This window comes from Acartia tonsa, chromosome 15 (genome assembly GCF_053477335.1).
Source record: "Acartia tonsa isolate MP-2025a chromosome 15, ASM5347733v1, whole genome shotgun sequence".
Taxonomy (NCBI): Eukaryota; Metazoa; Arthropoda; class Copepoda; order Calanoida; family Acartiidae; genus Acartia; species Acartia tonsa.
In genome coordinates, this window is record NC_137274.1 from 550,755 (window position 1) to 563,341 (window position 12,587).

General features: G+C 32.5%; 11 non-coding genes and 2 pseudogenes across 11 annotated transcripts; 9 read left to right on the forward strand and 4 right to left on the reverse strand.

Moving 5' to 3' along the window:
* The first annotated feature begins 7,155 nt into the window (after window positions 1-7,155).
* On the forward strand, window positions 7,156-7,274 carry LOC145307863 (5S ribosomal RNA; annotated as a pseudogene).
* A 72-nt stretch (window positions 7,275-7,346) lies between these two features.
* On the forward strand, window positions 7,347-7,465 carry LOC145307841 (5S ribosomal RNA). The gene has a single exon (XR_013875708.1). It is a non-coding gene; the product is annotated as a 5S ribosomal RNA (ribosomal RNA).
* A 129-nt stretch (window positions 7,466-7,594) lies between these two features.
* LOC145307772 (5S ribosomal RNA) lies at window positions 7,595-7,713 on the forward strand. The gene has a single exon (XR_013875640.1). It is a non-coding gene; the product is annotated as a 5S ribosomal RNA (ribosomal RNA).
* Window positions 7,714-7,774: 61 nt separating this feature from the next.
* On the forward strand, window positions 7,775-7,892 carry LOC145307855 (5S ribosomal RNA; annotated as a pseudogene).
* Window positions 7,893-8,071: 179 nt separating this feature from the next.
* Window positions 8,072-8,190, forward strand: LOC145307787 (5S ribosomal RNA). Its single transcript, XR_013875656.1, has one exon. It is a non-coding gene; the product is annotated as a 5S ribosomal RNA (ribosomal RNA).
* Window positions 8,191-10,056: 1,866 nt separating this feature from the next.
* TRNAA-CGC (transfer RNA alanine (anticodon CGC)) lies at window positions 10,057-10,129 on the reverse strand. The gene has a single exon. It is a non-coding gene; the product is annotated as a tRNA-Ala (tRNA).
* Window positions 10,130-10,270: 141 nt separating this feature from the next.
* TRNAW-CCA (transfer RNA tryptophan (anticodon CCA)) lies at window positions 10,271-10,342 on the forward strand. Its single transcript has one exon. It is a non-coding gene; the product is annotated as a tRNA-Trp (tRNA).
* Window positions 10,343-10,411: 69 nt separating this feature from the next.
* Window positions 10,412-10,518, forward strand: LOC145308183 (U6 spliceosomal RNA). The gene has a single exon (XR_013876025.1). It is a non-coding gene; the product is annotated as a U6 spliceosomal RNA (small nuclear RNA).
* Window positions 10,519-10,611: 93 nt separating this feature from the next.
* TRNAA-UGC (transfer RNA alanine (anticodon UGC)) lies at window positions 10,612-10,683 on the reverse strand. Its single transcript has one exon. It is a non-coding gene; the product is annotated as a tRNA-Ala (tRNA).
* A 152-nt stretch (window positions 10,684-10,835) lies between these two features.
* TRNAT-UGU (transfer RNA threonine (anticodon UGU)) lies at window positions 10,836-10,907 on the forward strand. The gene has a single exon. It is a non-coding gene; the product is annotated as a tRNA-Thr (tRNA).
* Window positions 10,908-11,036: 129 nt separating this feature from the next.
* TRNAL-UAG (transfer RNA leucine (anticodon UAG)) lies at window positions 11,037-11,116 on the forward strand. Its single transcript has one exon. It is a non-coding gene; the product is annotated as a tRNA-Leu (tRNA).
* Window positions 11,117-12,220: 1,104 nt separating this feature from the next.
* Window positions 12,221-12,310, reverse strand: TRNAI-UAU (transfer RNA isoleucine (anticodon UAU)). The gene is given in 2 exon segments: window positions 12,221-12,256; window positions 12,273-12,310. It is a non-coding gene; the product is annotated as a tRNA-Ile (tRNA).
* Window positions 12,311-12,404: 94 nt separating this feature from the next.
* TRNAR-CCU (transfer RNA arginine (anticodon CCU)) lies at window positions 12,405-12,477 on the reverse strand. Its single transcript has one exon. It is a non-coding gene; the product is annotated as a tRNA-Arg (tRNA).
* Between the last annotated feature and the right edge of the window lie 110 nt (window positions 12,478-12,587).

Genomic DNA, 12,587 nt, shown 5'->3' on the forward strand with positions numbered 1-12,587 from the left:
CTGGAAAATACCTCTTGGGGGCGAGGTGCTGCCTTAGGCTTGAGTCCTTTAGCTTCACGTTTGTTTGAAAAAAAGCGTCCATGGGCCCAATGAAATATCCTAAATAGTCATATTATAGTATCATAGTACTGGTTAAGCTTTAAGATTTACGATTAAGATATTTATTTTTCATTCTGGTGTTAAGATGTACCTAGTAAGGAGATTATTAAATTAAGTTTAAGATATTTGTTTAGTTCTGTATTTGATATCCCTGAAAGTTTTAAGTTTAAAGACAGATAATTAGATATTCAGATTTCTTTCTGGTAAAAACACGTCCCTGCAAAACATTAAGTTTTTGTTATCAATATGAATTAGGATTAAGTTTTAAAATAGGTGTTCAAGTCAACTTCAGGTTCCATGTATGATCCTGCAGGTCCTGATCCTCCAGGTCTCCAGAAATCTTTAAATGGCTCCTGTGGCCGGAATTTTTGACTTAGAGACTTCAAATTTTAAACTTAAGTTTTTCTTACATGTCTACACAAGTTATTAAAATTTCATAAGATCCGCCGCCGTTTTCCCGCCGAACGGCGATTGCGGCGGCTGGCAGCTGCCAAGTACAGCCGCGTCCGCTGAAATTTATAATTTGATATTTAAAATATAAAATTTACATAAAGATTAACATTTTTTGGCAAAAAATTTGTATTCTAGTTTCAAAAATAAAAAAAATTACAGCCATTTGAAATTTTTAAGTAAAAAAGGACCTAAGAACAAAAGTTGTTAAATAAAAGGGTGAAGGAAGCGAAAATTGACCTTGAATTACTTAAGGTCGTAAATTCATCATAACACAGGGGACTTATACAAAAAAATTTAGCACTCTCGTTCTAATAGGAACTAAGATAACAATGCCCACCCCCCCCCCCCCCCCCCCCACCCGACTGATTAAGGTGCGGCAAGGGGACCGACTGTAAGGGGTTAATGTGGCATATATTCTAATACAAAGACGACATTTTAAAAGAACATGCCACATTTCCACTTACCTAATGTTTATGGCGATACCATGTTGAAAGCACCAGTTCTCGTGTAAGAAGGTAGAAGATTTAATCTAAAACAAACAGATTAATTAATGTTAATATTGAAAAAAATACACCTATGTAAGAGTTTATAATTGAGGTAAACTTAAAGTAAAATATCCCCTCCCTCCATTTACATAAAGATAAACATTTTTTGCAAAAAAATGTTATTCTAGCTTCAAAAATAGAAAAATTACCGCTGTTGAAATTTATAAGTAAAAAAGGTCATAAAACAAAAGTTGTTAAATAAATTGTTATGTATTTAGTGATATCTATAACAGTGCTGTCACTTACTTTCTGACAAGGGTTTCAGACTTGTCCGGTTAATCATGTCAATATTTAATAATTAAAAAAAGAAATATACATCATATATAGACAAAATGATTATGAATTATATATTTCTTTTTCAATATTTATAATTGAATGTACTTTGTTTTCACAGGAATCAATATAACAAAAATTTAATCAATCAGATAATCAGATCATATAAAAATTTGTTCTTAAAATGGTAAAAAAATCAACATGATAAAATGGACGTTTGGAAATTCTTTTATTGATTATAGAGTTGGTACGCTTTCTAAATTGTACCTAACAGGAATCACCATGCAAAGTTTGAAATCGATAGGACAATTCTAACTTGCCTAAATTAACAAAAAAAGGTATTTGTCTTGGACGGACGGACTTACGGACCGACCCTAATTTTAGAAAAACTTCACTTTTAAAAATCAAGAAATAATATACTAAACTTCAAAATGAAGTAGAAAAAAACCATTATATTTACCTTCAATCCTATAATAAAAAGTAATAAGCTTTTTTTGTTTGTAGCAAAGGATCTCGCTAACCACTGAACCGATATGGTTCTCTTTTAGAGCAAAGCTTTATATAGGACTTGAGATGGTTTGAGGCTATTTTACTTTTATAAATAAATCGATAGGACAATTCTAACTTGCCTAAATTAACAAAAAAAGGTATCTGTCATGTCATATATTTACCTTCTAAGGTCTGCCAGATGTGGCAATCACCACCTCACAACCGAAATAAATGTTGCGCAGCTGAGGACCCTTGGGTGCGCCGCCAAACACATTCTTGGTTCAACTATCTAAAATAAAAGTTATTTTAAAGAAAACCATTGGAGCAATATAAATAAAATCTTTTGAATAATCATAATATAAATGTATAATAGTCGAAGCAAAATTGTAAGTAAATTTGTTGAAAAACTGCTTGATACAGGATAATGTTTATGAACACACTTAAATTTTAGGACTTAATTATATAGTTACTTCGCTCATAATATTGTACTTTGTTTTCACAGGAATCAATATAACAAAAATTTAATCAATCAGATAATCAGATCACATAAAAATTTGTTCTTAAAATGGTAAAAAAATCAACATGATAAAATGGACGTTTGGAAATTCTTTTATTGATTATAGAGTTGGTACGCTTTCTAAAAGTAATAAGCTTTTTTTGTTTGTAGCAAAGGATCTCGCTAACCACTGAACCGATATGGTTCTCTTTTAGAGCAAAGCTTTATATAGGACTTGAGATGGTTTGAGGCTATTTTACTTTTATAAATAAATCGATAGGACAATTCTAACTTGCCTAAATTAACAAAAAAAGGTATCTGTCATGTCATATATTTACCTTCTAAGGTCTGCCAGATGTGGCAATCACCACCTCACAACCGAAATAAATGTTGCGCAGCTGAGGATCCTTGGGTGCGCCGCCAAACACATTCTTGGTTCAACTATCTAAAATAAAAGTTATTTCAAAGAAAACCATTGGAGCAATATAAATAAAATCTTTTGAATAATCATAATATAAATGTATAATAGTCAAAGCAAAATTGTAAGTCAATTTATTCAAAACTGCTTGATACAGGATAATGTTTATGAACACTCTTAAATTTTAGGACTTAATTATATAGTTACTTCGCTCATAATATTGTACTTTGTTTTCACCAATAAATCAAAATTAAATTTGGTTGTACCCAAAGTTGTTGAGCTAACGAATTTTAAAATGTTATTGTAAAACTTTGGGGACTAGTGTAATAATAATTTAGTTTAACCCATTAACCCTTACAGATCGGGCCCCAATTCCCACCTTAATAGATTGGGGGGGGGGCTCAAAGAGCCCCCCCCTCTATCTCGGCTCCTGGTACAGATAAAGACATAAAATTACTGTTTCTAGTCATAGCAGTCAGACCGCTCCTTAGCCGCTTTTTAGCGGCCAGCCGCTAAATTTTAAAACAGCTATAGAGCGGCCAATTTTGCAGCTAGGATGACCAAATTTTAGGACGAACTTTTATTTTTCATAACAAAAAAATTACTTTTTCTGATCATCGCCGAAAAACGGCAAATAACGGAAACCGCCATTTTCGGCGGTTACGGCGGTAAAACGGCGGTTGGCGGCGCAAATTAATATTTTTATCTGTTTATTATTGCTCAAGGATTTACCAAAAAAAATTATAGGTCTCTAGCTGTAATAGAAGTTACGATATTCATGATATATGTCTGTAGTAAAAGCCGGACAAAAATCGGTCATAAAGTCGGTCAGGGAGCGGTCAAACGGTCATAACACCACTTTTCTCAGATGGTCATTGATATCTAAGTATTCACCAAAAAAATTTTAGGTTTCTACCTTATACACAAAAGTCATAATGTAGAAATTAAGATTTATTTAGAATTTTTTCAAATTTTTTTTGCTACCCAACCGACTTTGACCGGACACCACGACCGACACAGAGCAGATATCCAAATAAAATCAACTCTTGCCGACGTATAATTACTAAACTTAAAAAGTCATGAAGTTACAGCTCTCCATCTTACCTACAAAAAAAATGAGATTGAAAAAACTAGAGGGGGGGGCTCTTTGAGCCCCCCCCCCCGATCTGTAAGGGTTAACTAGCAAAAAATATGCAGTTCACTAAATTAAGTTTAAATGCATTTCGTGAAAATACCCCTTTAGAAAAACTTTTATTTTTTAAACAAGGGTGACAACATCCATAAGTAGCGAAGCACAAAAATCTTGGATGGAAATTAAAACACATAAAAAAAGCCAAGAACCTGATAAAAGGCAGTCAGACCGCCATGGTTGTTTTCTTTAAACAACGGGAAATTTTGTATCAAAGACGACATTTTATAACATAATAAAAAATTTGTTTTGAAAAAAATGACATGGTCTCAAATGATTCCAAATTGCCTATTTTAAAGTGCCACAAGAGGCCTCTAGGGGCAAATATGGACGGACGGACAGACGGACAAACGGACATTTCAAATTATAGAATAGCTTTACTACTAAAAATGCAATGAGTTTTTACAATATTTACCTTCATTAAATAGCCACCAGCAGGAAGCTTATCATCATCACAACCAACGGCCAGCACAACAACATGAAAAAAATAACATGGTCTCAAATGATTCCAAATTGCCTATTTTAAAGTGCCACAAGAGGCCTCTAGGGGCGTTTGCATGACAAGCGTTATGAAGTCTATTTTTTGGAAATATAATAACGATTCCTATGCTACATATAGTTTAGGAACTATGTGGTAAAATGTCCCAACTGGCTTAAAACTTAAATTGCGAGTAAATCATTAAATATTAAATTAAAGGGTATCAAATAAAAATACGGACTTTTTTAAAATTGAAATTGCGCGGCTTGTGTTAATAGTAAAAAAACGTTATGCATACCATTAGAATCGTTATGAAGTCTATTTTTTGGAAATATAATAACGATTCCTATGCTATGTATAGTTTAGGAGCTATGTGGTAAAATGTACCAACTAGCTTAAAACTTGACTTGCGAGTAAATCATTAAAGATTAAATTAAAGGGTATGCAAATAAAAATACGGACTTTTTTTAAATTGAAATTGCGCGGCTTGTGTTAATAGTAGAAAAATGTTACGCATATGGTTAGGACCGTTAGGAAGTCTATTTTTTGGAAATATAAACAGGAGTCATGTACTACGTATAATTTATGAGCTATGTGGTAGAATGTCCCCACTGACTTAAAACTTGACTTGCGAGAAAATCATTAAAGATTAAATTTTTCCACTTTTCCCACATTTATCAATACAACTCCTAAACTAAAATTAGCACATAACATTTTTCTACTATTCACACAAGACAAGCAGTTTGAATTTTAAAAATGTCCGCATTTTTGCACAAACTTTTTTTAATCTTTAAAGATTTACTCTCAAGTCAAGTTTTAAGTCAGTTACGACATTCTTCTACGTAGCTCCTAAACTATAAGTTGCACAGTAATGGTTCTTATATTTCCAAAAAATAGACTTCATAGCGGTTCTAACAATATACATAACGTTTTTCTACTATTAACATAAGCCGCGCAATCTCAACTATAATCAGATCAAACGGATAATTAAAACACTTGAAAATTTGTTGTTAAAAAAGTAGAATAATCAACATGTTTAAAATGGACGTACGAACATTCTGGTAATGATTATAGAGTTGCTATGCTTTGTAAATCATAACTAAATACTACAAGAATCATTATGCAAAGTTTTAAATAAATAAGAAAATTAAAACATACCTAAATTAACAAATAAAAGCTATCTATCTCGGACGGACCGACCCTAATTATAGGAAAGCTTCGCTTTTAATAAAATTAAAATTTACCTAAACATACACACTAAGTCACTTTCAAAGAAACTAAAGAATACTGAGAATCAATGAAATACATAAATTATAGAGTATAAGAAAGTACGAATGTACAATACAAGTGTTTTTTTAAAACAACAAAAAAATAAAATAATATAAATAAATTTTGTAACTATCATTTGAAAAAAATGCATTTCTTACATTTCAATAATATTTAGAGAACAACTAGTTCCTATCTATGAAACAGAGCTTTAAATTTTTTTTTCTTGTAGCAAAAAATGAATATAATATACAATTATAAGATTTATGTACAATCATTAGATGAAAACCAGTTTCTATCCAACATATTAGAATGAAAACGAGAAAGTGTTTTCATTTAATAAATATTAAATTTTAAAAAAAATTAGTTACATTGTATGATTATTATGATTAATAGGTTGAGTCGATTTTTTGAATTTGAAATTAAGATTAATTAAAATTTCTTAAAGCACAGGCATGTTGCATATCAAAATGACCGCAATGAAATGCTGATTACAAATCTGAAAACCGTTTTAAAAAATATTAATTCAGTATGAAATAATTATCAAATAACCTACCAAAATTAACAATTTTGACTAAATCAGCTGTTTTTAGATAATTGAACTAGTGCTTTTCAGATTCGTTTTTGCAATGTGGTCATTTTTAAATGCAATATGGCTGTGTTTGAAATAATTTAAATTTTTTGATTTAAAAGGGAAAGACACTTTTTATACCCCCCGCGCAGCGGCAGCCATAACAGGCAAGTCACTTTTGAAACTTTAATGGGGCTTTCGATACATAAATATGAATGTCACAACTTATGATAAAGTAAAATCTTAACATAAACGCAAATTGATTCCGCCTACTGATTTTATGAAACATTAGTAATATATTAGAAAATATTTTGTTTGATTTTTTTGCTAGTTTTACTTATAAAGTATTTTGAAATATAAAAGAAATTAATTAAAATTTTTTGCTTGATGTATTTTTTTGTATTTAAAAAAATGCTGTAAACTCTTGTTGGGGTTTTAAAACTATAACATACTTAATGACCATACAGTCAAAAACCTTGCCGAAACTTAATCGCTGGGGCGAAAAAAGTGGCGATCTGTTAAACTATTTTCTAAAAATTTTTGTGTAAGTTACCTATTTGATAAAGAATTTCCAAAATTAATCGTTGTGGGGAGAAGGGGGGGGGGAGTAAAAAATTTTCTCCAAGAACCCTATTTGATAATAAATTACCAAACTTAATTGTTAACCTATTATCTCAGTTCCTATTAAAGGTAGAAGGCTACATGTTGAAAGCACCAGTTCTCGTCCGATCACTGAAGTTAAACAACATTAGGACAAGTTAGTACTTGGATGAGTGTCCGCCTGGGAATACTTGGTGTCGTAGGCTTAACATTTTTGGAATTTTAACCCAAACCTAACTAAACCTAACACAAGTTTGAAAAGTATTTTTTAATTTAATGTCTACGGCCATACCATGTTGAAATCGCCAGTTCTCGTAAGATAACTAAAGTTAAGCAACATTGGGCCAAGTTAGTACTTGGATGGGTGACCGCCTGGGAATACTTTGTGTCATAAACCTAAAATTTTTGGAATTTTGACCCAAACCTAACTGAACCTCACACTAGTTTGAAAAGTATTTTGTAATTCAATGTCTACGACCATCCCATGTTGAAAGCACCAGTTCTCGTCCGATCACTGAAGATAAGCAACATTGGGCAAAGTTATTACTTGGATGGGTGACCGCCTGGGAATACTTGGTGTCGTAGGCAAAAACTGTCACATTTTTTTATATACCAAGATTACCAAGACCTAGCACTGGTTGCGTTAAAAAAATACGCATGTTTTTCTGTGCTGTGTCATTTTGCATTTAATATTTGCAACATTTTCAATATATAAACGTCTACGGCCATACCATGTTGAAAACACCAGTTCTCATCGGATCACTGAAGTTAAGCAACATTGAACCAAGTTAGTACTTGGATGGGTGACCGCCTGGGAATACTTGGTGTCGTAGGCCTAACATTTTTGGAATTTTGACCCAAACCTAACCGAAAATTGAAAGTATTTTTTAATTCAATGTCTACGGCCATACCATGTTGAAACACCAGTTCTCGTCCGATCACTGAAGTTAAGCAACATTGGACCAAGTTAGTACTTGGATGGGTGACCGCCTGGGAATACTTAATGTCGTATAAATATTGCCTCTGATCTTTCTTTTTCATTTTAATTTTGCAATATGAAGATATAAAATGTCGTATTTGCATTATAAATTTTTAAAATTTGTTGTATAATTAGGATATGGTTACAATTTTTTAAAAATTGTCTTACAAAGAAATAAAACAAATACCTTTACGCCACAGTTTCCATCGATAAACGTCTACGGCCATACCATGATGAAAGCACCAGTTCTCGTCCAATCACTGAAGTTAAGCAACATTGGGCCAAGTTAGTACTTGGATGGGTGACCACCTGGGAAAACTTGGTGTCGTAGGCTTAACATTTTTCAAATAAATATTGCCTCTGATCTTTCATTTGGTTTGGGTCAAAATTCCAAAAATGTTAATTAATCTTAATTTCAAATTCAAAAAATCGACTCAACCTATTAATCATAATAATCATACAATGTAACTAATTTTTTTTAAAATTTAATATTTATTAAATGAAAACACTTTCTCGTTTTCATTCTAATATGTTGGATAGAAACTGGTTTTCATCTTATGATTGTACATAAATCTTATAATTGTATATTATATTCATTTTTTGCTACAAGAAAAAAAAATTTAAAGCTCTGTTTCATAGATAGGAATTAGTTGTTCTCTAAATATTATATATTCTTTAGTTTCTTTGAAAGTGACTTAGTGTGTATATGGCAAAATACAACTTTGTCATAGTATATATGTTATTATTAAAAACAAACTCTGACCATTAAAGAAAAATATTTCTGGTATTTACCCCACCAAATAATGGTTGTGATGTTTACTTTAGTAGGAAGTCTTCTATTAAAACAAATGCAACACAATGTTTACTTTGGTAAAAAGTCTCCTATTAAAAAAAATGAATCACCTAGCGGCCAAATTATTAACCACATATTACATATTAAAATTAAAAAATGCTTATAACAAGTTATGGGATAAATTTCACCCTGAAAGAAAAGCATATGACAACACACCTCTTTATATTAGCTTGGTTAAAGTACATAGTAAATAATTGAAACAGTTATTACCTTATAATCTATTTTTCCAAGTCAGTACTTGGATGGGTGACTACCTGGGAATACTTGGTGTCATAGGCAAATCAAACTCTGACCATTAAGGTAAAATATTTCTGATGTTTACCCCCCCAATAATGTAGGTTATGAAGCTTACTTCAGTAGGAAATCTTTTATTAAAATAAACACAACACCTAGCGGCCAAATTATTAACTACATATAACATATTAAAAGTAAAAAGTGCTTATAACAAGTTATGGGAAAAGTTTGACCCTGAAAGAAAAGCAAAACACTTCCTAATGAAATACCAAGCAATGATAGCTTGGTTATAGTATATAGTAAATATTTTAAAAAATACCTTATAATCTCTTACTCATGAAACACAACAATTAAGGATCCTCTCCAGGAGCAATATATGTATAAACCTACCTTTTCTTACATTAAAACGAGCCGATGGGTTAAAATACACCCTTAAAAATTTTATCTGATATCACACCTCTCAATGAAGTATTCCAAGCAAGTTTGGCTTGGTCAGATTAGACAAACAACAGTTACATTTTATACTACTATTAATTTTGTTATTAGAAACTAATGCTGACCATAGAAGGAAAATACCCACCCTCCCCCTACTATAGACTATAGGTTGCGAGATTTTTTGTTAATATGTAAATATTTCTATCAAAATTCATCAGTCACCGTAGCTTAGTGGTAAGGACGGTGTAAAACCTACGGAAAGGTCGTAGGTTCAAATCCCCGTGGGTAGGTTATGAAACATGTTAGCGTGAGCCGCATATCGGCCGTTAATGATGTTGATTAGCCCACACCATGTGGGTGTGTGTAGGTTACGAGACATTGTTAACGTGAGCCGCATATCGGCCGTTAATAATGTTGAATACCTTACATACTGTGTGCATGTGTATGTGTGTGTGAATGATGCCTTACCCCTCTATGAAATGGATTGTTGAGAATTAAGGAAATTTTACAACAAACATGAAAAATTGGGGTTAAATTTAAGTAATGTAAGAAATAGTTAAGGCTCTTCGGTCTTTATAATGATGATTCTCGCTTCGGGTGCGAGAGGTCCCGGGTTCAACTCCCGGTCAAGCCCATGGTTTTGCCCAATACTTTTGAAAATTGAAAAGAAAAAAAATTTGGAGTCGTCGGGATTTGAACCCGAGACCTTCTAAATGCGAATCAGACGCTCTACCAGCTGAGCTACGACCCCTGGTCTTCGTCATAGGGGCCGGACGAAAGCAGCGCCTTTTTTCTATTGGTCGCTTGCATTGTATAGTGGATAGAAAAAAAGAAATAAAAAGACTTTCCTTTAGTTTCGCCTGAATTCAAAGTTGCAGCAATTCAAACATCTGACTCTGTGGCGCAACGGTAGCGCGTCTGACTCCAGATCAGAAGGCTGCATGTTCAAATCACGTCAGGGTCAACAGAATTGTTTTTGCAATTTGTGTAACAAATGCTGATCTTTATAGACAACTAAATTCTAGTCTCAATTGTACTTGCTTCGGCAGTACATATACTAAAATTGGAACGATACAGAGAAGATTAGCATGGCCCCTGCGCAAGGATGACACGCAAAATCGTGAAGCGTTCCACATTTTTGTGTCCGCATAACCCCATACAAATATTTTCTCACTGAAGTACTCATTTTGAACAAAAGACAACTTCAAAGAAATAACAAAAATCATTGACAATTGGAGATGCCGGGGATCGAACCCGGGGCCTCATACATGCAAAGCATGCGCTCTACCACTGAGCTACATCCCCCTGTTGAATGCATTAGCTGACTAATACTCAACTGAATCCTTTAGCAATTTCAAAGTCTTTAACACAAGGTGCAAACCGGAATAGCTTAGGTTAGGTTAGGTTACGTTAGACTAGGTTAGGCTAGGTTTAAATTGTGCCACATGAACATGCAAGCCTCTATAGCTCAGTGGCAGAGCACTGGTCTTGTAAACCAGGGGTCGAGAGTTCAATCCTCTCTGGAGGCAGTTAATTTTGTGAAATCACTCACTGGAAAAACAAATTTTTTTTAGGTGTTTGATGCTTTTACACAGTAAGGCTGAAAAAAAAAAACTTAAGAAACAATTTTTGTTATTCGCACAACTGTCAGCACAACAGGCAGTTTGGCCGAGTGGTCTAAGGCACTGGTTTTAGGCACCAGTCCGCAAGGGCGTGGGTTCGAATCCCACAGCTGTCAAAAATTTATTTTAGTAAAAACTCGGTTATTATGAATTACAATTACAATTTAGTATCCTTCTGCCTTTCTAGATCAGATAAGATTCATCATTCTTGAGTGTACATACATAAACAATGAAATCAAAAGTTTCAAAGATTTTTACAAAACACATTCCATTGCTAAAAACGCGATCTTTGGTTTGTTTAAATGTCCATTTATTTAGCATTTTTCAAGAATGTCAAGCGTGGGAAAATTTTTAGAATGTGGGAACCATTTATTTTGAAATGTTCTATCAGTTTCAAACCTTTTTCATTCAATAGATCATACTGACTTTGGAAAAACTGTCAGACCGATTTTTGAAATTCAATCTGTGAAAAAAGATATTCAAGTTTTAATTTTTTGTTTTAAAAATTATTTTACATGTATTGACGCCATCTTGGATTATGATAATTTTTTTTTGTTAGAAGATTTTTTTCTAAAATATTTTTAAAAAATTAACTTTTTACAAAAAAAAAAATCTTTGAACTTAAATTGACCAATAATTCAAAGATTTTTTCTCTTTGATTTGGAAGATTTTTTATGATTTTTATTTTTAATGTCAAATAAAAACACAACAGTGAAAAAATGAAAATTAAATGAAAAAACGTTTTATGATTTTATTCAAGAAATTATTTCCTAACATCACCTTTTTGTTGCAATAGAATGTTATTTAAGCAAACAAAATTTAAATATCCATTTATGCTAAATTTTGTTTGCTTAAATAACTCATTGGAGGATTTTTCATGGCATAATTTAAATCACAAATCTTTATACATTTATATGGTTATTCAGTCAAATTTTATTGAATTTGTTATTAACTTGATAGATTTAAAACAGTAGTAAAAAGAAAATATCAATCTATCTATATTCTTTAACAAACTTTTTTCCTTGATTGATTGTTGGTTAGTAAAGCATAGTTACAAAAAAATTTTGAAATCGAACCACAGTACCTGTATTTGATATTATGAGGTACTGCTAGAGAATATTTTAGTATTTTGGTAAGATAAAATGCTTTGTTTAAGTAAAAAAAATATTTTTGCTCTTTTCATGGAAGACCCTGCCAGGTTTAAGGGTTGAAAAAGTGCTTGCTCTAGGTGAGGCTCGAACTCACAACCCCGGCATAACTTGTTGTACTGTCTATAAGTACCGTGCGCTAACCGATTGCGCCACTAGAGCAGCTTGCTTTCACTCTTCATATTTGCTACTACACTGCCTTCAAGAAACCTTGGAAGCACTGCAACCAAAACAACTTTTGCTAAAAAGATAATGTTACCCACGGCGAGACTCGAACTCGCAATCTTCGGTTTAGGAGACCGACGCCTTATCCATTAGGCCACGCAGGCTTGGTGTCACCCTGGCTGAAAAGTAAAAACTTAAAAATATCCAATTCTCTATCTTTTTTTTATCTCCTTTTTTTTTGGATCGGGGATGTTGATATAATTACTTGGGGGTT